General features: G+C 44.0%; 3 long non-coding RNA genes across 13 annotated transcripts in view; 1 reads left to right on the top strand and 2 right to left on the bottom strand.

Moving 5' to 3' along the window:
- The window catches only part of LOC139048131 (uncharacterized), a 50,402-nt gene that overhangs the window by 25,701 nt on the left and 1,780 nt on the right, over positions 1-22,921 (top strand). For 8 of the 11 annotated variants that reach the window (XR_011507555.1, XR_011507556.1, XR_011507558.1 and 5 more), the window contains 2 exons: positions 2,506-2,832; positions 10,398-10,500. This is a non-coding gene — a long non-coding RNA (uncharacterized lncRNA). Of the gene's footprint in view, positions 1-2,505; positions 2,833-10,397; positions 10,501-12,207; positions 12,387-21,234; positions 22,101-22,921 lie in introns of those variants that run through there. The other 3 variants (XR_011507559.1, XR_011507560.1, XR_011507561.1) reach the window with 3 other exon arrangements.
- LOC139048133 (uncharacterized) overlaps positions 1-22,921 on the bottom strand; it is a 66,260-nt gene that overhangs the window by 17,129 nt on the left and 26,210 nt on the right. Inside the window, exon 3 of the long non-coding RNA XR_011507566.1 lies at positions 20,125-20,213. This is a non-coding gene — a long non-coding RNA (uncharacterized lncRNA). The remainder of the gene's footprint in view (positions 1-20,124; positions 20,214-22,921) is intronic.
- Positions 12,430-13,313, bottom strand: LOC139048134 (uncharacterized). Its single transcript, XR_011507568.1, has 2 exons — positions 13,167-13,313; positions 12,430-12,813 (listed from the first exon to the last, which is right to left on the bottom strand). It is a non-coding gene; the product is annotated as an uncharacterized lncRNA (long non-coding RNA).

Genomic DNA, 22,921 nt, shown 5'->3' on the forward strand with positions numbered 1-22,921 from the left:
ATGCAACGCATACTTATCTTTTGCGCACAAAGAAAATGTGAACAGTGTACAGTGCTCCCACTTCTGCGTCAGTCCGATAAAAAGGTCAACAAAGAGTGATACTGCACTAAATCAAGTATCTTGAAATTGGGAGACATACTAGGGATGCTTCTGCAGCAGACATGATTGGCCAGAGAGGTTAACAATGTACAGCTGCTTGCAGTGACCAAATGCACAGCACCATCAGTTTTGTGCCATGCTATAGTTCTATCAAAACCGCCTAAATTCTTGCAGCTTTTTAGGAAAGGATTAGTGGCACATAACAGTGTGCCTATTTTTCCTGTTTTTTGAATGTATATTTTGCTCCCACGTAGCTGATGTGACTCAAAGGTTTATAGTCCTGAAAGCTTGTTTGCTTTGTTATGAATGTTACCAAAAACTTACGTGTACAAGCTTACCCCTGCCCACACTAACGCAGACCCAGTGGGTTTATTTAGTATGGAAAGCTAAAACAATGTAGTGGCTGCACTATTGTTATGAATCTGTTGTAATGATAGATGTTGCTAATTTTATGGAGTGCTTGTTTTCATCACTCAGGATATCACCCAAAATGCTAGGAGGCAAAAAAAAAAGATGTATATATTGTTCACAAGATATGGTTGAGTAGAGACTGGGTGGTGGCAACCGATTGAGGGAACGAGCTCGCCTGCAGATCTTGTGACAACAAGAGGTTCAAGTAGATTTTATCGCATTAAAGTGCAACAAGTGACTAGAGAAAAAAAAGCCTGGGCATGTCATCAAAAGATACCGTTGGGAACAAAAGTCTATGGATCTACACGCACCATGAAATACCCAAATTTCTTTTCTTACTTCCCATGTTGGCATACACTGGTCCACAGTAAAGTTGCAAAATGGGGCGGGCCCTCCATTTCATTCCTACTTGACAAAGTTGAGATTTCTTAATTCCACTCTTTTTAACTCCCCAGAATGCCAAGAGTTGTACTATTTCTCCAACTTTAAATGAAATTCTTACTATAGTTGTTTACTAGTTGTGCCTTTGAACAAAAAACTTATTTTTGAAGTTCTAACAACATTGCAGATAATGTTATGCTTCTTTAACGAGAACATATTTGCTTTGTGACCTTTCATTTTTGCAGTGCGTTGCGAGCTGTATAATCTCTCATATCTACTCTTCTTGACAGTACATGCATGTTACCTGCGCAAGTGTAATTTATGAATAAATAATGTGATTGCAGAATATATTCAGTAATGTTAATCTATAATGGCATCAATTGGGCAGATGTAGTTGGAATGGAACTGGCACAGTCCTGTAGTGCTAAACCTTCACTAGTATAAGACTGCAAAAACAGGTATCTTTGCCAATTACTCTAAATTAGACTAGGCCAAATTTTTTTTACATTTATAAGTTTTTACTGAATACTGGCTCTTTCAGTATCTACCTATAGGTCACTATCTCTGCCGTGGTACTTACCAACAAAATGGTATTCTACTTATTGTGAAATTCTGAAGTCCTGGAGACTGTTCCAATGAGGAGCTTTAATTGCACTTAAACACTAACCTTTAGTTGCCAAGAATGATTCTATTTAGCAAGAGCATGCTTGGACTATGACACAAGGATGGAGGCCAAAAAAGTTACTGCCCTTCCACTGCTGTGAAGCGGGGTGCAAGCGAAGCTTGGGATCTGAGGCTCTTTGTAACGCCTCACGGCGAGGGCGGCACGTCAACGTCGACCCCATCTAGAATGAGTTCCCGGTGGCATCAATCAAACACTGCCTGTTCTTTGGCCAAACGCACAACACGTGGCCTGCTCCCACTGCCATTCCTTCAATGCAGCCTGCTCTTTGGCAGAACAGACCAAACGCGGCCTCCCCATCTGACTGCTGGGCCTGAACTGGTGTGGGAAACTGCGGGTGTCGGGCGAGCAAACACGCGAACACACCCTTTCCCTCCTCCGGAAGAAGGGGATGCCCGTGATTGGCTCATGCCTTGTGCTGCATCTACTTACCCATCTTAAAGGCAGCGTTTGATGAACTGACAGTGGCTGAATCTGTTAGCGTGGTGGTCTCGCGATCCGGAGGTCGGTGGTTCGAATCCGCAGCCTGATAAGCAATTTCTATTTTTGCGCAGCTTGGGTTTTTTCGCACGGTAACACCGACACCAGTGAGGCAATACAAGCTTCTGTTAAAAAGGTCGCAAATGGTTGCATCTTATGCCCGTTCCTGTTGATGTGGACATTCAGTGTTATTTTTCACTGTCAGAAGTATCCTTGAAGAAGGGGGGGGGGGGGTCAACAAAATATCGGCACTAAAGAAGCAACGTCGACGTACATGGTAGTTGAAATAAATCGATGATTAAATGTTGATTATGCTGTCATGTACGACGCACAAATTGTTAGATGGATCTGGCGAGCTTCAAGCTCGCGTATCAGCACTCTCATTGGCCTGTTGAGCATGTTGAGCCGACGCCGCTACGACAATGGGACGCTCACCGCTTCTGTTGTAACAGTTCCTCCTGCTCGGGCTGACCTGCCGGCCTCCCGTCATTCTGGAACTTGGCTCCATGGGTGTGTCACGTACCTTGGACGCGCATGCGTGGTCCCCTTGGCCGAGCCCTGTCAACAATGGTATCGTCGATCTACCGCAGAACGAGGGAGCGCCTACGTGGCATGCGGCACCAGCTTTGGCGGATGACGGAATCATCACCTGGCAACGCGGGCAATGCACCAGCATGAACATCGGATCCGGCGCGCAATATAAAAGCCCGCCACAACTGCTCTCTGCTGGGCACGACGCCGCTACGACAATGGGACGCTCCCCGCTTCTGTTGTTACAGGTTAGTTACCTGGACAATACCAGTGGCTATAAGTGCAATAATCGCTGTCTAATAGCGGTGTCGTGCCCGATTGAGCTCTATGACAGTGTCAAACGCGCACTCTGCTGCTTTGTGCGACTTGTTGCGGTTGATGCTGTCTGGGGATGTCGAACTTAATCCTGGACCTGAAGATTCTGTTTTAGACATTGTACGCAGGATAGCAGCAGGCCAAACTGCAATTTTGGTGGAGCTTAAGGGGATAAAAGAGAAGCAGGACGCCACAGACGTTGAGGTGAAATGCCTTAAGGACAGAGTCGCCACTCTCAAGTCCACCCTTAGCCTACGTGAAACCTTTGGGACAGACATACCTGACGGCATCCAGTCATTTTCACACCAGTTAAAAACCATAGCTTCAAGGTGCGAGGACGCCGAAAACAGACTACGTAGATCAAATTTACTGTTTTTTGGCATCAGCGATGAGTCCGGTGAAGATTGGACGACTTCAGAGCAAAACGTCGTCAAACTCTGCGCTGAAAGGCTGGGGCTTACTTTATCAAGCGACCAGTTTGAACGAGTGCACAGAATTGGTCGATTCGCTCATGACAAATGCAGGCCAATAATCGCTAAGCTGGTCACATTTAAAGACAAACAGAATATTTTGGCTTCTGCAAGGAAGCTAAAAGGCTCCCGCTGATCTGTCCGCGAGGATTTCGCGCCAAGCACTCGCTTAGCAAGAAAAAAGCTGTTAGAATATGCAAGAGCACAGGACAAACCCTGCAAACTTTCACTTGACAAGATGCGCATTAACAACAAGGAATACATGTACGATGTTGATAGAGACACCGTCGTATTATGTAACAGATAGCTAAAGAAATCTACGGGGGCGCAGGTCCCTAAACTTCCCTCTTCTACTGAATCATCTCGTTTGCTCACAATATCGTACACTAACATACGCAGCATACTAAATAAGCGCGATATATTTTGTTCCTTTATAGAAGATAGCAAACCCGACGTTCTAGCTCTAACAGAAACATGGCTACACCACGATGTTTCAGATAGTGAAATTTTTATAGAAAGTGACATATTCAGCATTTATCGGCATGACCACAATGATAAAAAGGGCGGTGGTGTCTTACTTGCAATATATAAAAGGATTTCTTCTTATGAAGTTGACACCTCATCATCACTTGAGATTATCTGGGCTACCTGTCAAACCATTTGTGGAAACATATTAGTTGGTGTCTGTTACCGCCCACCTGAAGTGTCCCTTCCATTTGTTGATAAACTACGCGAAAGCATTGTCACTGCCATGCAGAAATGTTCAACTACCGTATTTACTCGCATAATGATCGCACTCGCGTAATGATCGCACCCCTAAAATTTGTCGTCAAAATTCGATTTTTTTTATTTCCCGCGTAATGATCGCACCCCGAACTTGCCGCAGCGATATGTCGTGTGCTAAGTCTAGCGAATAATGATCGCGCTTACCACCTGTCGAATGCTACGCGAACGACTCTTCAAGACAAGCCAAGCGGCCTGCACGCACTAAACATTCTTAAGTAGATGCCTCATTTCATTACTTTCATCACTTTCCGCACTTCCATGACAAAATGAGGTACAACCAAACTTGCCTTTATTATGGGTTGGCTTTATAATGGCTGATGTCAACAAAAACAGTAAAGGCGCATTTCGATTCTTTTCATCTGCTTTTGCACTCGTGAGCACGCAACAAATCGCGTGCGGCAATGATAGTAGCCACGTTTACTCTGATACGTTAAAAGTGTACCCTATTCATACGCCGACGCTTGTAACACAGCTAAGATATTCGCCCACCATTAGCGGAAAGTAGTGAAGACAGATGCCGCAGTTTCCGCAGCATGCCCGTCATGTGTTTCTGTCACTGGCAGCTAAGCGCGCCCACCTATTTCTGTCCCCTCAAAGTGGACATGGCTACGTTATTGCCGCAAACTTGCCGATATTAACGATATTATTCATCACTAATACGGAAGAAACTGTTTCAATGCACGTAATGTACTCACGAGAAGAAAAAAAAAAATCGCGTTCGGCTCGCTCCGCTAGCCGCCATTTTTGTTTTGGTGTCCCGCACCCGCAATCTCGCATCCCGCAGCAAACGCGGACGAAAAAAAAAATTTTTTTTTTCCCCGGGAAATTTAACCCGCGTAATGATCGCACCCCTGAATTTGCTTCAATTTTTCTGACAAAAAAAGTGCGATCATTATGCGAGTAAATACGGTAGTTATGTTTATCTGCTTGGCGATTTCAATTTTCCCCAAATCAATTGGCCATGCTTGTCATCGTCGTGCAAGCACGCAACCGATTTCATTGAATTAACCTTGGACTTAAATCTTTCTCAGGTAATCAATCAACCCACCCGTGACAATAACCTCTTAGATTTGGCACTAACTACCGCACCTGAAACCGTGTGTCCCGTGTTAATTTCTGACGGTTTCAGTGACCATAAGCTGCTTCAGCTGACGCTCCGAATTCCCATGTTATTCACTGGGTTTCAACATAAAAAAATTCGGGATTACAACAAAGCTAACTACATTTTCATCAACAGTGACTCATTCTTTCCGTCTTTTTCCCAACGTTCCGTTAACGAAAACTGGATACTTTACAAAGACAAATATATTCCGTACGTTTCGGCAGCGAACGACAAATCTAAACCATGGTTCAATAAAAAACTTCGAACACTACGTAATAAAAAAAAAAACGTCTGTACCGCAATGCTATAAATCGGGAGAGTCCTCATGGAGCAAGTACAAAAATTTCCTTAGTGAGTACACTTTAGCCTTACGCACTTCTAAAGACAAGTACTTCGCTCACGACTTACCTTCTCTCCTGAAGACTAATCCGCAAAAATTTTGGCAACCGTTAATACCCGGTCACACTTCTGATATTTCTCTGCTAGACGACAAACAACCACCTCTTTCAGACGGGGAATGTTCATCACTATTTAATGCATATTTTTCTTTTGTTTTTACAAGGGAAGACCATTCCGATATTCCAGTGGTTCCGGATTACGATTACCCATTTATGGCACCCATAAATATCTCAACTGAAGGCATTGTTAGCCTCATTAACGGACTTAAAACCACATCTGCTTGTGGTATTGACAATATTAACACTAAGCTATTAAAAAACACAGTATCTACTTCAAGTGTCATCCTATATCATATCTTTAAGCAGTCCTTGTCGTCTGGTGTCTTGCCCGTTGAGTGGAAGATTGCGAAGGTTTCCCCATTTTTAAAACTGGAGATAGACATAGGCCTGAAAACTATTGCCCAATATCGCTAACATCTGTGTCATGCAAACTATTTGAACACATAATCGCCTCGCACATTTACACGCACCTAGAAAAAAATAACTTTTTCTTTCAGAAACAGCATGGCTTCAGGAAAGGTCTATCTTGTGAAACACAGTTACTAGAATTTACCACCGATCTACATAGCAGTATGAACAACAGTCAACAAATAGACGCCATTTTCCTGGACTTTTCAAAAGCATTTGATCGCGTTGCCCATTGCTGGCTCATTTCTAAAATATCTCATCTAGGTATCGACTCACTAACCCTTTCTTGGCTTAGAAACTTTTTCTCCTTCTCCTGTCACTGAGGTCACGTCTGGTGTACCACAGGGGAGTGTGTTAGGGCCTCTGCTTTTCCTAATATTTATTAACGACCTACCTTCAAACATTTCCTCCGGCATACGACTGTTCGCCGACGATTGCGTTGTTTACCGACAAATTAATTCTATTAACGATCATACTGCCTTGCAGCATGACCTTCACATTATTACCGACTGGTGTAATATATGGAAAATGTCTCTTAACCCTTACAAATGTAATAATATATCGTTCTCACGCAAGCGCACTAGCTCCATATTTACATACACCATAAATAACACGAACCTGTAACGTACCACTACTTACAAATACCTTGTGTAAACCTCACTAGTAACCTTTCTTGGTCTCCGCATATCACTACAATTTGCGCAACTGCATCTAAAACCCTTGGCTTTCTGAGGCGCAACTTGCAAAATTCATCTGCTGACGTGCGTAAATTAGCATACCTGACATTTGTACGCCCGCAATTAGAATTTGCATCAGCTGTATGGTCACCACACCAAGAATATTCAATAACCATGCTGGAACGCATCCAGAACAGAGCTGCCCGACATATAACTCGGAATTTTGATCGAAAGTCAAGTATAACGCAGATCAAGCTCAATATTTCTTTACAGCCCCTAGACATCCGCCGGAAGATTGCTTTGCTCTGTCTATTTCACAAATATGTTCATTCCGATAAGCCATGCATATTACCCCTCGAAACCCCCGTCCGTACGTCCTCAAGATTACATAATCATTTTAGCTTCTAGCGCATTTTCGGTAAAACCACTGCTTTCAATTTATCTGCTGTACCTCGTGGCATATCCCACTGGAATGGTCTTCCCGATGATATCGTCACGATAACTGATCGTAAAATATTTCGTGAACGCCTGTGCGTGCTTTTTACATAATCTCCTTCCTTTTATATATCTGCTATGCTTGATCATGCTGTGCTTTGTTTTGTTTTTAGTTCAGCCACTGTACAGTTGTCTTAGGTTTATTTTTGAGTTGTTTCCATTGTACTTAACAGTTCTTTGTTACATTGCCCCCCTTACTCAATACCCGACAGGGCCTGTAAGGTGTTTTCTAAATAAATAAATAAATAAATAAATGTGCAGCGTCGGTAAGATTAGCATTTCCTCTCTTCATGGTGGATCTACACGACGGACGGCGCATCACGTGACTACGCGTCACGAATTTGTGCCGTCCGCGCGTCATCCGCGACCCCCACGGACAACAAATGCCGTGCTATTTTTCGCATCCGGATTTTGGGAGTCGAATGCTGCGGATTTAGCCTAGCATGCTCTACAGTCTGGCAACAAGCGCGGCTTTGGGATCTTTCTGAAACAGCTTCATCGCTGCTGACACCATTCGTGTCTGTTCGCGAGCGTGCGATTCGCACAAGAGCGACTGAAATGAACCTGAGTGGATGAGGTAACTTTGTTCTTACATCTCGTGGAGCAGTTCGCCGCGTTGTGGGACATGGCTCTCACCGATTACGCGGACACGAGAGCGTAACAAGACCTCTTTCGATGAAACAAGCACTCGTCATCATCCAATTCGGACAAAACGACAGCCATTGCGGCCAACCGTTGTTTCCTTTCGATTGCCATTTTCATTCAGAGTGAAAAACACGTATGACAAAGTCTTTGTTACACCGATGGCGCCATCTAGAGTGAGTAGAAACAAGCAATCATAATACCGTATTTACTCGCATAATGATCGCACTTTTTTTGTCAGAAAAATTGAAGCAAATTCAGGGGTGCGATCATTACGCAGGTTAAATTTCCCGGGAAAAAAAAATTTTTTTTTCGTCCGCGTTTGCTGCGGGATGCGAGATTGCGGGTGCGGGACACCAAAACAAAAATGGCGGCTAGCGGAGCGAGCCGAACGCGATTTTTTTTTCTTCTCGTGAGTACATTGCGTGCATTGAAACAGTTTCTTCCGTATTAGTGATGAATAATATCATTAATATCGGCAAGTTTGCGGCAATAACGTAGCCATGTCCACTTTGAGGGGACAGAAATAGGTGGGCGCGCTTAGCTGCCAGTGACAGAAACACATGACGGGCATGCTGCGGAAACTGCGGCATCTGTCTTCACTACTTTCCGCTAAGGGTGGGCGAATATCTTAGCTGTGTTACAAGCGTCGGCGTATGAATAGGGTACACTTTTAACGTATCAGAGTAAACGTGGCTACTATCATTGCCGCGCGCGATTTGTTGCATGCTCACGAGTGCAAAAGCAGATGAAAATAATCGAAATGCGCCTTTATTGTTTTTGTTGACATCAGCCATTATAAAGCCAACCCATAATAAAGGCAAGTTTGGTTGTACCTCATTTTGTCATGGAAGTGCGGAAAGTGATGAAAGTAATGAAATGAGGCATCTACTTAAGAATGTTTAGTGCGTGCAGGCCGCTTGGCTTATCTTGAAGAGTCGTTCACGTAGCATTTGACAGGTGGTAAGCGCGATCATTATTCGCTAGACTTAGCACACGACATATCGCTGCGGCAAGTTCGGGGTGCGATCATTACGCAAGAAATAAAAAAAATCGAATTTTGACGACAAATTTTAGGGGTGCGATCATTACGCGAGTGCGATCATTATGCGAGTAAATACGGTAACTTACGTCCACTGAGATCCGCCCGGGCCACCACAACATCGTCGAGGCCATGTTCAGCCATACAGCCACTCTAAGCCTACACGCAGAGAATCTGAGTATCTCTTTCGGAAACGGTGCCCACTCATCACGAATAGATTGCTGTCGAAGCTTCTGGGCACAAATATAAACCAAATACAAGCCTCAGTTTGAAAATTACGGGTCACACAGTGGACGACGACGACTTGACAGGTTCGAGGCGGACGGCAGTCGCTTCGGGTGGTGTCGCCATGTTTATTTTTCCGGCGCGGTCGTATGCTCAGTCCGTCCGTCGTCTGGATGGGCTTCGCAGCAAGACGGGCGGCGGATTAAGCGTCCGCGGCACAGATTTGCACGGAGCCGTCCGGCGTGTGGATACACCATCAGCGTTGACTGCTGCATTGTGGCGTGGTGGAGCACTGCCATTACGAATCCCCTCACAAACTATGAGCTACCAAGCTGCACTAAGACCAGTGCACCAGTTTCAAGGATTACAGCACGCATGCATGCGCACTCAGATGTGCATACATACAAATTGTTGATTACGTCTCTCATTGTACTGTTACACTAAGGTACGTTTTAATACTGGATAAAATTGCTGCTTACTTTGCACATCACATAGCATTAATTATAAAAAATTCAGCATGTGCATATTATAGCCGGCTATAAAAAAAAAAGTTACGGGGCTCCTTCCAACACATCATGCTATGTTTCGCAAGCTGTTCCAACAATTAAATAGATGATTACACAATGGTGGCCGCTTTTCATAAGTTAGCTTCGCTGGAATACATCCGTGTTAGTGGCAAAGCATACGAATTTGGTTTCGTGTCTTGGTGAACTGTGCAAGCTATTTCCGGCCCAAATTTCTTTTTAAAGAGTTGCACGCATTCACCATCATCATCATCCTACCTTAAAGTTCAATGCAGAACGAAGGAGCCTCCCTGCAATTATCATTGTCTTGCACTAGCTGATGCGAACTTGTGCTTTCAAATTTCATCATCTCACCTAGTTTTCTGTCATCCTTGGCGAAACTTCCCTTCCCTTGGCGCCCATTCTGCAACTCTAATGGTCCTCTGGTTATCTACCCTATTCATTACATGGCCTGCCCAGCTTCATTTTTTCCTCTTAATGTCTACTAGAATATCGACCATCCCTATTTGCTCTCTGATTCACACCGCATTTATCATTGCATTGCTATTTGTACGGTCCTTAACGTGTTCTCGAGATTCTTAGTTAACCTCCAGGCTTATGTGCCATACTGCATGCTTAGAAGAACAATGTATCCAAGTTGACATTTTCAAATTCCCCGATTTTTTTCAGGTTTTCACCAAGTTTCACGTCAAGATGGGCTGACACCATGTCACCTGATGCTGTCACTCTCTGGTAAGCATGTTAAAAAAATAAAAACAATGCAGTTTGAACAGTAAGGAGTAGTGTTTATTTTATTCAAAATAGAAAACTGAAACAAGGGGTTTGTAAAATGCACAGCTACTAAAATATCTTCCAAAGAAACTCGGTGCCCTTTAATCTGTGAAGGCTGACCAGCGGAGCTGCGTATGTGGGCCCCTTAATGGTGAACTGCACTTCTGCCGCGGGTCAGCCTGGTATTGCACTACCTATGGGATTGGCCCATGTGTGGGGAGTGCTTAAAGCCTGCTTCATCTCCGCTGCAGGTTGGACTGGCATTTCATGACCTTCGGGATTAGCCCACATATGGGGAGTGCTTAATGCTTGCTTTACTTCTGCCTCGGGTTGGCATGGTATTGCACTTTCTTCGGGATCGGCCCATCGTATGAAAAATTGTTGGTCTATGCGCGGATGCGATCTGCCAGATCTTAGCAATAGACAGCTTCACTGTAAAAAAAAAGTGGTCTAGCTCACGGCAAATAGTCAAACATTTTAAAATGCGAATAAAAAGAGATGCATACAAAAGCAAATAGAGCTATTTGTATCAACTGATAGCAAGCTCATTGGTATTATGCCCGAACTTTGTCACATATCAGATTCTCCAAGCAACTGGAAAGTCAACCTCAACTGTCCTGAGATACTCTCAGACTGCGCATAATGCTTCAGTGTTGCATTTCACTGCTTTAAGGGGTTTATTTTGGTGTGGATGTGGGTAACCTGCATCTTAGTGTAAGCCAACACTTCGCTTTTTGAGCTCAAGCTCCTTCAAAGAGGCGGCGGCACAGTTCCTTTCCCAGTCATTCGTCAATGCAATGGTCCTTCCTATTCTTGTCCTCGTTCCGCTGTGTGTTCGCCCCATGGACCATTTGAAGCATCCTTTTGGTCAGTTGTACAGTCCGATTTTTCAGAGTCCCTAAGGGCCGCTACAATGTCCAAAAAAATGAATGCATGTCTTTTACTGCCCTTAAGGGCCCAAATCGCCACAGGCACGTCCAAAAAAGCTCTGAAGGTCTGCCAGTACACTGATTAAGAGTGTCTCAAGAGTGTCTTGCTTCACTCTTGAGCAGCACTTACTGACTGCACAGTAATAACAAGCTCCACCAAATGGCTAGATTACTTCTGTACTACTCCAAGTGTTCCAAAAAAACTTTTGGAACACGAAGTAGAAAAATAAATTCTGCTCCTAAACTGCTCCAGAATGACAACTTTGTGCTTGAAATCCTAAACTGTCTTGACCACCACCACTGAGGGGTTGATCTTCAACATCACTTACGTACGTAAGATAAAATCTTAAGAAACACTTACTGGTTGTCTAAACATTTTGAAATGGTTTCACAGGTTCTAATTTAACACTTCTTAAAACATAACAGTGAATAACGATTTTGGTATTAATTTCGGTAACATATTTCAGTATTCTGCAGTTGATTTGGAGGATTATGCGTCATCACTGGTCTGCAATTATGGAAGTTTAGAGATAAAAAAGTGGGGGCAAGAATGCCGACGTTTTACACATTGTCGTTGTACAGAACGAAACCTATGCAACTTGCCATAAAACTTGTTTATATAGTATTTGAAATTACCCTAAGAGAGTATGTAAACACCTGGGGTTTCATAGTTCTAGGTTCTTATGTTTTCGACTAGCACCTCCCTTTAAATGGCAGTAAAAGGCATGCATTAATTTTTTTTTGGACTGCCTGATTTTCTAAATGTTTTGTTTTTGCAGTCCTCAGGGAACCACCCCTTGCCGCCAAGAAAAAGCACCTTTGACTGTAGCAGTAATCAGTGATTCGCCTAATTGGCAAACAGTTCAGTATGCCAAACAGCCTCGAGACAGCTGTACCTCTGACAGAAGGCACTAATACACAGTGCAATGCACTGTTTCTGCACCCTAGACTGTGGGATTCTCATCCCGTACTCTTGGGTCAAAGGAACGACAATACAGTAGTGCAAACAATCACAAAGGCATTTATTGCACCTTTCATTGATCAATGCCTGCTAGCCAAGTTGCTATCCACAAAACATGCCAATGGGCGCGCGACAAATCGCGGAAGTCCGACTCACCGTGACCGGATAGCGAGCGAATATGTTCGCCCCTTGCTGGATCCCAACGCCTGGTTGTTCGCGTGTACGGTCATGCGAACGGTGGCTCTTTCATATAAGGCCTCACGAGACGGTCTTGCAGAAGCATGGATCGGCGCACGCCTGGCACGTCCGCGCTGCTTGCCGTCCCGAACCAAAGAGGAAGCGTGTTCTCCCTTGCGCCCCCAAGTAACCCTGCCGTTTGCATGGCCTGGGGCCCGCGGCGAAGCCGCAATGCAGGAGACGGAAGCTATACAGGAAAAACAACATATCAGGGGACGTGCGACAGTCGCGCATCCCCACAAGACAAATGTGATAAGAGCTATATTATGTGACCTATCATAACTGCGTGGTGCCAATACAGACAGGATATGCAGGGCATGTAGCGATGTGGACAGTAGCAATGGAATGATATCACCAGTGTACAGAGCGATGAATTCATTCTTTCTCTGTTACTGATAATCGAGAACTGCATCAATTAAAAAATTAAGAGAAAAATCATGTGTGAAGGAATACTACTCATCATATCTATTGCAATTATTCTCAGACAGCATTCCCTCTTTTTTGCTTTTATTATTAGTGCATTTATATAGTACTGCTCACCTGCTGTTCCATGTGTTCCATCGACACATACACGATCAGTTCCAAGCCTCTTGAAAAGCTCCTGTTGTGGTGTGGTCATGATGACTAGCATAAAATATGTCATCCAAAAGGTCCTCATTTTTTCTCTAAAAGAATGTCACTTTTTGGTGTTTAAAGGGAAGCTGAAAGGTTTTCCGGAAAAAATGAGTGAACATGTGTACATAATGCTTTCCAACCCTCCGAATTCGAATATCATATCGAAATTGAGCGAAAGAAAGCGCAAATATATTTTATTTCGACGAAAAGTGCAGCAGCGGACACGCCCAGCTCGCGCGTCTCGTTTCCGCCAGTGATTGGTCGGGCTACCCGTGACGTCAACTTTAGCGACCGGCCGCTGCCGCTCCACATGAAGCGCGGTGCCAGGTAGTTTGGTGCCGCAATAGAAATTTCAGAGGTAATAGAAAATTTAGAGAGACTGCATTTTTCTGAAGAGTTCGGCGTTGCTCCCTACATGTACGAGCCGATTGCAAAGAGCCGGCCTCTCGAAAAAGCAAACGATGCTGGTGCGAGCAGTGCTTTCGACGAGAACGAAAGCAAAGTCTTGGGATCTCCTCGTGTTGGAAATGCTCTTTGGTGAGTATGTTTTTTGCAAAGCGATCTAGTGATCTCGCCGATCTTTCGCCGATCTAGTGAGCTCGTTTCCGGTCAAACAACTGCAGTGTTGTGTTCCTGCATGCCTCCTCGTGGAACGTAAGCGGGGATGCGATCGTCGGCATTTGTGCGCTGTCGAAAGCTGTCGGCAACCTACAAATACGGTTCAAACGCGTGAAAAGCTTCCCGGTTCATGCAGTACGTGTAGTGACCTTCATCTGTGCGCCATCCGCACACTACTCGTAACCGAAGTCGTAAAGGCGGCGAATTCCGTCGGCTACGTGAGACGGTCGGTTTCTCGCTGTGCGCGAGAGACGGGGGGAGCGTAGCGTCCTGGCGTGCGCCGGCTTTCCAGCACATGCAAACTCTACATTTGCACTGCGTTATGGTAGCTGCGTGCAGGCTGTTTTACAACACACGTGCAAATAGAAAATTCGCGGCGCTTTGCGACGAAACCTGCGTCGAGGGCGGGAAATAAACATGCACCTTCCGTTCAGCGTACTAACATGAAGGAGCTCGCAGTAAATCAAAATCCAGGTTTGGGCGAGTTCGTGTATTCATAAGGCCTTCCAACACCAGTTATCATCAGTCAGTCCGCACTCGTGCCGTCTTTGTTTTCGTTGCTCCGATCTTTTCGCGCTGCGTTTAGAAAGCCTGCTAGTGGAAATTCTGGTGATAATCGTCGTCACGGAAGTGGTTGGAGCACAGCAGTGTTGTTCTTGAGGGCTTGAAATTCTTTCGCTTTACAGCAGCCTCCCACTTCCTTAAAAGCTTCTTGTCTTGTGGGAACCAATGGAAGACAACATCGTCGCGGCCGCTGGTGTTCGTGCAACCGTAGGCTGCACAGAAAGACGGCATGATCGGCCCACCACATCAGTTGATGCTGCGCACGTTGACCACCACTCTACATACACACAGACGCACCAACAAAGAAATGCAGGGTCGATCGAAGCAGATTACGACGGCACGCACGCAGAAACAAGCACGGTCAGGCACGGTCGCGCAGGCTGCGAAGGAGCAAAACACTAAAGTTGACGTCACAACACCGCGGTTTCCGGTCTCCGCTCGCATCGTCAGCGTCAGCAGCAGCGCGCGGCATTCGACGGGGGGCGGAGCTACAGCGCAATTTCAACCGACGATTACGTCGCTCCTATTTGAAAAAAAAAAACCCAAATTTGGCCTACATGGTTTATAAGGTTCCCGCATCCGTATATGAGCGTCTTATTGAATTCGACAGACTCTTCAGCTTCCCTTTAAAGAAGAGCAATAGGTTCTCCTTTTCACTATGCATCCTCTCAACCCAGAGTTGCACGCTCACATAGTCATTATCATGCAGCCGCTCGGTCTTTGAGACTCTGGCATCCCTCATTATGTTGCGGAGACCCTGCTTGCTTAACAGGTTGATGCGGTGCAATGTCTCATCCACGTTGGACCGCACATTATCCAGTACTGCATCAATGGACACGCCTTCTCGCAGCTTGTCTTGAGAGAGTAGAGAAAAAGTGTATATTAGTTGAAGCATAAATAACTATTACCGAGCACGCAAGGAAGTCAAATGGGCACTGATGAACATTTTTTAATATCATTATTTAGAATTCCTTTAATTGAATAATGAGTTACATTGACTTACAAAAACCTTTTGCAATGGTGGGTGTTAAATAGTTCAAGCTGTCACAATTTTTGTTCTTTTTAGGCCAGCTCTTTGCAAGGACATGGTGCTATGCAGCCTTCAGCTGCTGAAGAGGCAAAATTACATTTCTGAATTACACTACACGGTTACATTACATTTGAAGAGGCAAGATTACATATTTAAGTGTTTCAATGTTTGGTGTCATTGATAAACCATCATAGGGATTATCTGCACCAGTGTTATCAGGTACGTAAGTGAAGAAATTTATTGTGTGTACCAAGTTTACAGCTGGGCTGCCAATTTCATCCTTCACTGTTGGTAACCTTGTTTGCACAAAAGACATTACTGAAGCATTGTGAAAGCATTGCACTGGACTGGACATGTGAAGATTGTGGTTCATATCCTACCCAGGGCAAAAATGTCTTCCACTTTTATTTCCTTTACTAAATATTGCCATTATTTACAATTTCTATCCTTCAGTTAGGACTTCATTTTCCAATTACATTCCATAGCAGAAGTTATTGCCACTTCCATAGTGGCATGCCACCATAGAAGAGCAAAACAGAGTCGGCAATCGAAAACGTGCAGCATTTCCAGATTAACTAAAATATAAACATCACTGTTACTGACTGCATTGATGGACATAATTTGATTAATGTCAATATAAAAACTGTCAAAGCTTTCAGCAATTATTTATATAGTTGATTTATCAGTCATTCATCCATATTTACGGAGCAGACACACCTGTGAATGTATGCTTTGAAGGCTATGCACTCATGTGGGTTTTTGAGTTAAAGGTATTATTTCAGTCGAGTACTGACTGGACACTTGAAGCTGTTTTACGAGTTCACGTCTAATACCCAGGGTGTCTACCAAGTTGACATTTCGAAATTCCCCAAGTTTTCCAGGTTTTCCCTGAGTGCCACTGCAAATTTCCCTGAGTGATGCAGAACTATGTTTTATATCAACACGGGCTGAAACCATATCGCCTGATGCTGTCACTCTCTAGTAAGCACATGAAAAAAAAAAGCAACTTAATCCAATTTGAATACTAAGGAGCAGTGTTTATGTTATTCAAAGAGAGAATAGACGGCAGGGGTTAGTAAAATGCACAGCAAATAAAGTGTCTTCGAAAACAATTGCAAATAAGGTCGGACATTATCAAATACGAATAAAAAGGAGATGCATACAAAGGCAAATATTTTCTAATATGAGCTATTTCTATCAACTGATAGCAACCTCAGTGGCATGAGGCCTGAACTCTGTCACAATTGAGATTCTCTCTCAACAGCTCGTAAGTCAACCTCAATAGTCCTGACATACTCTCAGCCCACGCACGACGCCAGAGTGTTGTGTTGCACTGCTTCAAAGAGTGTATTTTGGTTTGGATGAGGGACACCTGCATCTCGGCATCAGCCAAAACTTTAATTTTTGAGCTCAAGCTCTTTCAAAACGGCGGCAACAAGCTTCCTTTCTCATTTATTCCTCAATGCGTAGGTCACTTCTGTTCTTGTCCGCCTTCCGCCACTCGTTCGCCCCAAGAACCATTTGAAGCATCTTGATCAGTTGCACAGTCCACGACCGATTTTTCGAGCTCCCTAGGGGCCACGAAAACGTCCGAAAAATCGGCCAGTTGGAAAAAAATAAATGCGTGTCATTTACTGCCCTTAGGGGCTCAAACCGCCACAGGCACGTTCGAAAACGCTCTGAAGGCCTGTCGGTACACATATTAGGCATACCTGTGCTCGTACTGTGACAGGAAATGCCGGGTGCCCGCGTGCATAATTAAGATATACATACTGTATTCCGTGGCGCCCCTTCCCACGCTTGTTATGCTTCACTGCAATACTTTTCCGTAAGCTTTACCGAGTAACATTTCTGTACAGTGGCGAAGCTGACTTTCACGAACCGGCATTATGCAACGCACCGTGTTTTCCAAGTTTCTAAGCCAATCGCAAGGACCACAAAGGTGGAGTCCGTGCCATTGCTGACAGCAGCGAATTTTTTCAATAAAAAGTTCGGCACCCAATGGCAAGAAGCTTCGTAGCGAACGTCGAAGCAGCTAGGCCTAGCGTTGCCGCAGTGGTGGCAACGGGTGCCAGCGGATCTGCGTGCGAGTGCCGGTTCGAGGCGGCGAAGTAATGAAAACGGCAGCGGTGGTGCCTTTGATTAATGCCGTTTCGAACCTGCGGTCGCGGCAAAACGTCCGGAAAATCGGACGGCAAGGAGTTCTTGCGTCGGAAATTTCACACGTTCTGATACGTTGACACTATAGGGTACGAGGTGGCGCCGCGAAGCCGTCCAAATTATCAGGAATCTGGAAAGTCGCTCGTTGACTGTACACTGGCAACTCCTCCTGCCAACGACGAGTCATTACGATTCCTGTCTGCTATTCGAGCCAGCATTACCGCGACTTTCGACCCTTTCAATAAAATTGCCGCTAATTTTCCCTGATAGAGGCCCAAATTCCCTGAGTTTTCCCTGACTTTTTCCAGACTACTCAAAATCCCTGAGAATTCCCAGTTTTCCCAGTTGGTAGGCACCCTGAATACCCCTGTCACACGGCAAATCTAATGTCATTTACAACGAATGACATTTGCTGATAATGCCATTTCTTTAGTGTCACACGGTAAAACGTAAGGACATTTTCGTATATGACATTTACAAACAAATGAGTTCGCCAAACTCATTTGCATTAGTTTGGAACTGAATGTGTATCCTCGACACCACAAGTTTACCAGTGTTTTGCAAACAGTACATGCTTCTTTTTTGTTTTAACAAAAAATCACTGTTATTCTACCCATTTTATTACCTAATTATTGCTTTAACGACATTAAAGTCCATCACGTGCGTAAATACAGAAAACTACTCTCAGTCCAGTGAAAAGACAGCCGTCTTTAGCTTTCGCTGCAGCAGTTGTGTTGGTTCTCACCGGAGCATCGGCCGCGGCCACTTCAATTGACTTGGCATAAAAGCGTGCGCGTGTTTACCTGTGGCATGCGCCAAGAATGAGGATATTAGAAGCTCGCATGCACATCAGAACGGCGATGACATGCAACTGCCCTTCTCTTACCACTTTAGCAGATGTAGCGGACGCACGTATCATTCTCTTCGCCCTGTTGCTTGCCTTAGCTCGACTCGACTTCGTTGGCAATGTCGACAAGTTCGTGATCGAACGCTACGGTTTGAAAGCAACGATCACGTATTCTAGTGGAATTTAGCATATTGGAAAATAATTATTGGACAAAAGTGAGTTTGAGGCGTGTCTTTTTTTTTACTATCATCATTGTCATCATTTTCAAATGACAGTTTTCGCCTTGTGGCAGCGTGCTGCAATAATGACATTAATCGCAAGAAATGTCATTTGTTGGAAATGACATTAGGTTTGCCGTGTGACGGGTATAAGCCTAATTATCGTGATCGTTCCAATCATGTTTCATTCACATAGCTGATTCATGAGCATTCAAAATATTTAGGTACCATATTTTCCAAACCATAGGTGCCACTATTCTTTTCATTTTCGTCCAAGCGTATTATACAACAGTGTAACTTATATATGCAAGACCAACACGAGACACTCTTTTTCTCCAGCAATGTACTTGCAGTTTATTTTACCTGCTAGAATGTGCGGCTCATGAAATTTTTTTTTACTGAAGTTTAGTGCCCTGAAATAGGTAAGTACGACATATTAGGATAAGTGTATAAACATGCACAATCGCATTTCACGATGCTGACCAAAGTTAAGATAGATGCATCTTATACAATGAGTTATATACACATAATTTTTCTTTGAAGGTTGTGAAAAGAGGGGGAAAGGGGGTGACTTGTACAACAGTTCAAATTATAGTCCAGAAAGTACGGCACATGGTTTGTGAGCCCTACATATAGTAGAGTAAAATACAACTTGAGCTGATGAAAGTTTCACATGGAAAGCACATCTGCTGTGGATGACCTACAGTAGTGGTGAGAGGTCGCAGTTTCATCGATGTCTGTAATACTTGCACATCAGTTGCGGCAAAATGGCAGACATAATTATGTACAATGCACCTTAAGTAATCCCAAGTGGAAATTATTCCAGCTTACTGCTATTTTGAGACATTGAATCCCTCTAGGATCATAAGTCATACCAATCCAGTTAACTGCAAGCCTGAAAAATAAAGCAGAAAGAGAAAAAGCCACAGTCTGCTGTGTGGCCTACAGTGCACCAGGAGGCACTACACCTTCCTGCTTGGTACATGAAATGATGCAAACAAGTATAACTAAAGTCGTTGCCTGCAATAAGAATAGCCATATAGGTCAAATATAGGCCACTGGCTGTGCCAAGGTAGTTGTTAGCACTGTGAAATAGGAGAACAGTTCCCTTTTTTCTCTCTCTCTCTGAACTCTTCAGGCATTGATACAATCTAGCAAAATGATAAACATGTTTATGATGTCATTAACTATAATGCCCTGCAGTCAGTAAAAGTGGCCTCGAATGATGTCGAAATCATGAATTTCAAGCGCACTAACATGTGCTCCAAGTTTGCTGCATGGTCTGGCATGAGTATTGCCTTGTATTTGGGGTGTTGAAAACTCAACAACCACTCTTTATGTATTATAAAGCAGAGCAAAAGCGGTTTCTTTCCGACTTGGACAGAAAAACACAACCCAGTTCAAAGTCGTGGCCTCTGTGCTTGAATTGGAAAACCACATACATACCTGTGTTGTCTTCGGTCACAGCCATTGCCGCAAAACATCTTTTTCCACACTTAACACTTGAAGGCCGCTTCGGCTTTTGTTTACTGTAGCTGTGGAAAAAGATAACCGGGTGGTTTATTCTAACTTAAGCACTGGACTTCCAACACATGCTTAATGGTGGTTCTACTACACCATTTACACCATTTAGCTACTATTCAACTTGCCTGAAACCTGGCTACGTGAACTGCGCAAAGGTGTGGTATTTTCACGCTTTCAGGGCAACGCAGCGTTTTCAGCAGAGGTATGAGAAGGAGACTTAAATATAGGAAACAAATAGTGAACGTGCAAGTAATTCAGTTTGAGATGGATCATCTACTAGACTTTTCAAATATTGAGTAATATTTGCAGTAATGCAATGGATTGCCCGAAGTCAATGTATTGCATGCAGCATTTCAAGGGCACTTGGTTTGTCTCTAAACAAGAACACAAAACAAATCTGCGTTTTTACATGCCAATACCACGATCTGATTATCAGGCATGCCTCTCTCAGTAAAAGTTTCGTCCTGGCTGTCAACACCAATCGAAGGAATTACTATATGCAATGCTAACAGGGTACGGTGACAAAAGCAGCATTCATAGCAAGCACAATGGCATGCGCTAAGACCCATTGACCACTGGAAGGCACACAGTTTGCATTGCATACATGTATTCTTGCATGTGGTTCAGAACTGTATGGCAATTTTCACTCAGCTGCTTTCATTAGCCCACAAAAGTTTTATTTAACTATTTACAAAGGCTTTCTACCTACTCAAATAAAAGTACTTGCAACATACTGGCATGGTACCAATTGGCTGGTTCTGGGTGTTAAAATTTTCTTAAATGTGTAAGCATCTCTATGCTTACCAAACGTCCATCACGCAAGATAAAAATGTGGGCCGATCCCAGAGATAGTGCAATACTGGGCCAACCCAAGGCGGAGGTGAACAGCCTTCAAGCACTAAACAAAGTGAAAAGTGCACACAATATAGATAGAGCATGCAGCAGCGAGTGGCTTTACCTTTGTTCTGCCTGTCGCTACCACGAGATCGCTCGCAATCTCTCAGCACACACCGCACCCTGCCCCTTTCGCAGATCGCTTTCAAGATATGGGCCCGCTCTTCAAGGCAAAGCGACGAGAACACGGTGTTCAAGATATGGTTCACGCAACGCATAATGGTTTGACGTAGATGGATAAGGCACTAAAGAGCAGTATCAGCTTATAATGATCAGAACGTCATCAGCACACCTGGCGCTGCCGTCTGCAGCAGTCCGTGTTGCTGCGACGCTGCTGTTTATACCGGTCATATTAACTTCCATAACACTTTTTTTTGTTCAAGTACTCTAAAGAGCCCAGGAGGCATAGGGGTGGGGGATGTTACGATTGGCTAGCGGGGATAGTGACCTTCTGGCTTCGCTGCAATGAATCGCTTCGTGAAGCCAACAACATGCCCCCTTCGGAGCCAGTAAGGCTAGACACGTTTGGCGGACAGGATTGTTAGCTGGTTCGCTGTCACCTTCAGGGACCAATTGGAGCAAGAAAACTCCTGGAAATGTTTGTTCTATGGCGTTCCCCCATGTACTCTGGTAAAAGTCACAGTCATGACAGATTCAGCAGCTAACTGCAGAGTCAGCTCAGGAACCAAGACGTGCCAGCTTGAGTCAAGCGTGACAACACCTGTCTATGAGGCCCCACTTATTTTGGTGTGTTCAGTAAAACAAAAGTGCAAGAGAGTGTGTGAACCTTCGCCCTCAAAGGCGGGTACTTCGACGACTTTGGACGCTTTGGTTGGATGAAGGTTGGATGGCAGCTTTTCCTGGCCTAGGGATCTAGTAAGGACAGAGAGTGTTTAAGCAGACATTTTCGGCTGTTCAGTGTGCATCTCAGTCATGCTAGACTGATCAGATGTAATGTTCTCCACCCTTCATGTAGATATTGTAAATAAATCCCCTACTCCTCATTCTTAATGAGAACAAGTTCCTCCCTTCAACAACATCCTTAGCATGAATGAGTCGAACAATGGTATGGGCCAGGTACCCTTTTCATGGCAGACACCAACTCTTACAGGGATTACAATGAAAGGAGCAACAAATACCAAAAGTACACAACTAAACAAGAAATATGAATTGGAACAACATGAATTAGTGCAAAAAAATGACTTATTACAGGGTATATACAATGTGTGAAAAAAACATAGAAATGACAAGGGTCAAGGTTCCTAAAATACTTATCACAATGAGCTGTTTCACATTACAAAACAATGGAAAAAAATTTAAGTATAGATTACTAAACAGGAAAGCCAAATTGCATATTAAATAAGAACATCAAGAAATGCAACTGGAACAGAACAGCAAGGTAAGAGGTAGTTCAGATTTCTAGGAACAACTTCAAATTATGTACAAATGAGTCGTGTCAGATAGCGAGGAGGAGAGGTGAGTGGAAAAACAGATTAGTGTGGGCGAAGATGGGTGCGATTTTAAGTTGGTGATCAAGCCGTCAAGACACACGTCACAAGCTAGTCTGATATTTAGAGTAACGTGGGATAACCGGTTGGAGTAAATGAAAGAAGGACAATAGTGTCAGAAGCCTGCGTATATTGAGAGGAGCTAAATTAATTTAATATTTGATTTCCGTAACTCTAGATGTATGCAAGTAGTTTCTTGTGATGAAGCGAGCAACCTTATTTTGCAAAAGACTCGAGTTTGTGCTCGAGGTAGGCCTCGACACAAACTAGAGTCAGCGTCAATTAAGTAATTAAGACACAAACTAGAGTCAGAGTCA

Source organism: Dermacentor albipictus, chromosome 7, assembly GCF_038994185.2.
Source record: "Dermacentor albipictus isolate Rhodes 1998 colony chromosome 7, USDA_Dalb.pri_finalv2, whole genome shotgun sequence".
NCBI classification, from domain to species: Eukaryota; Metazoa; Arthropoda; class Arachnida; order Ixodida; family Ixodidae; genus Dermacentor; species Dermacentor albipictus.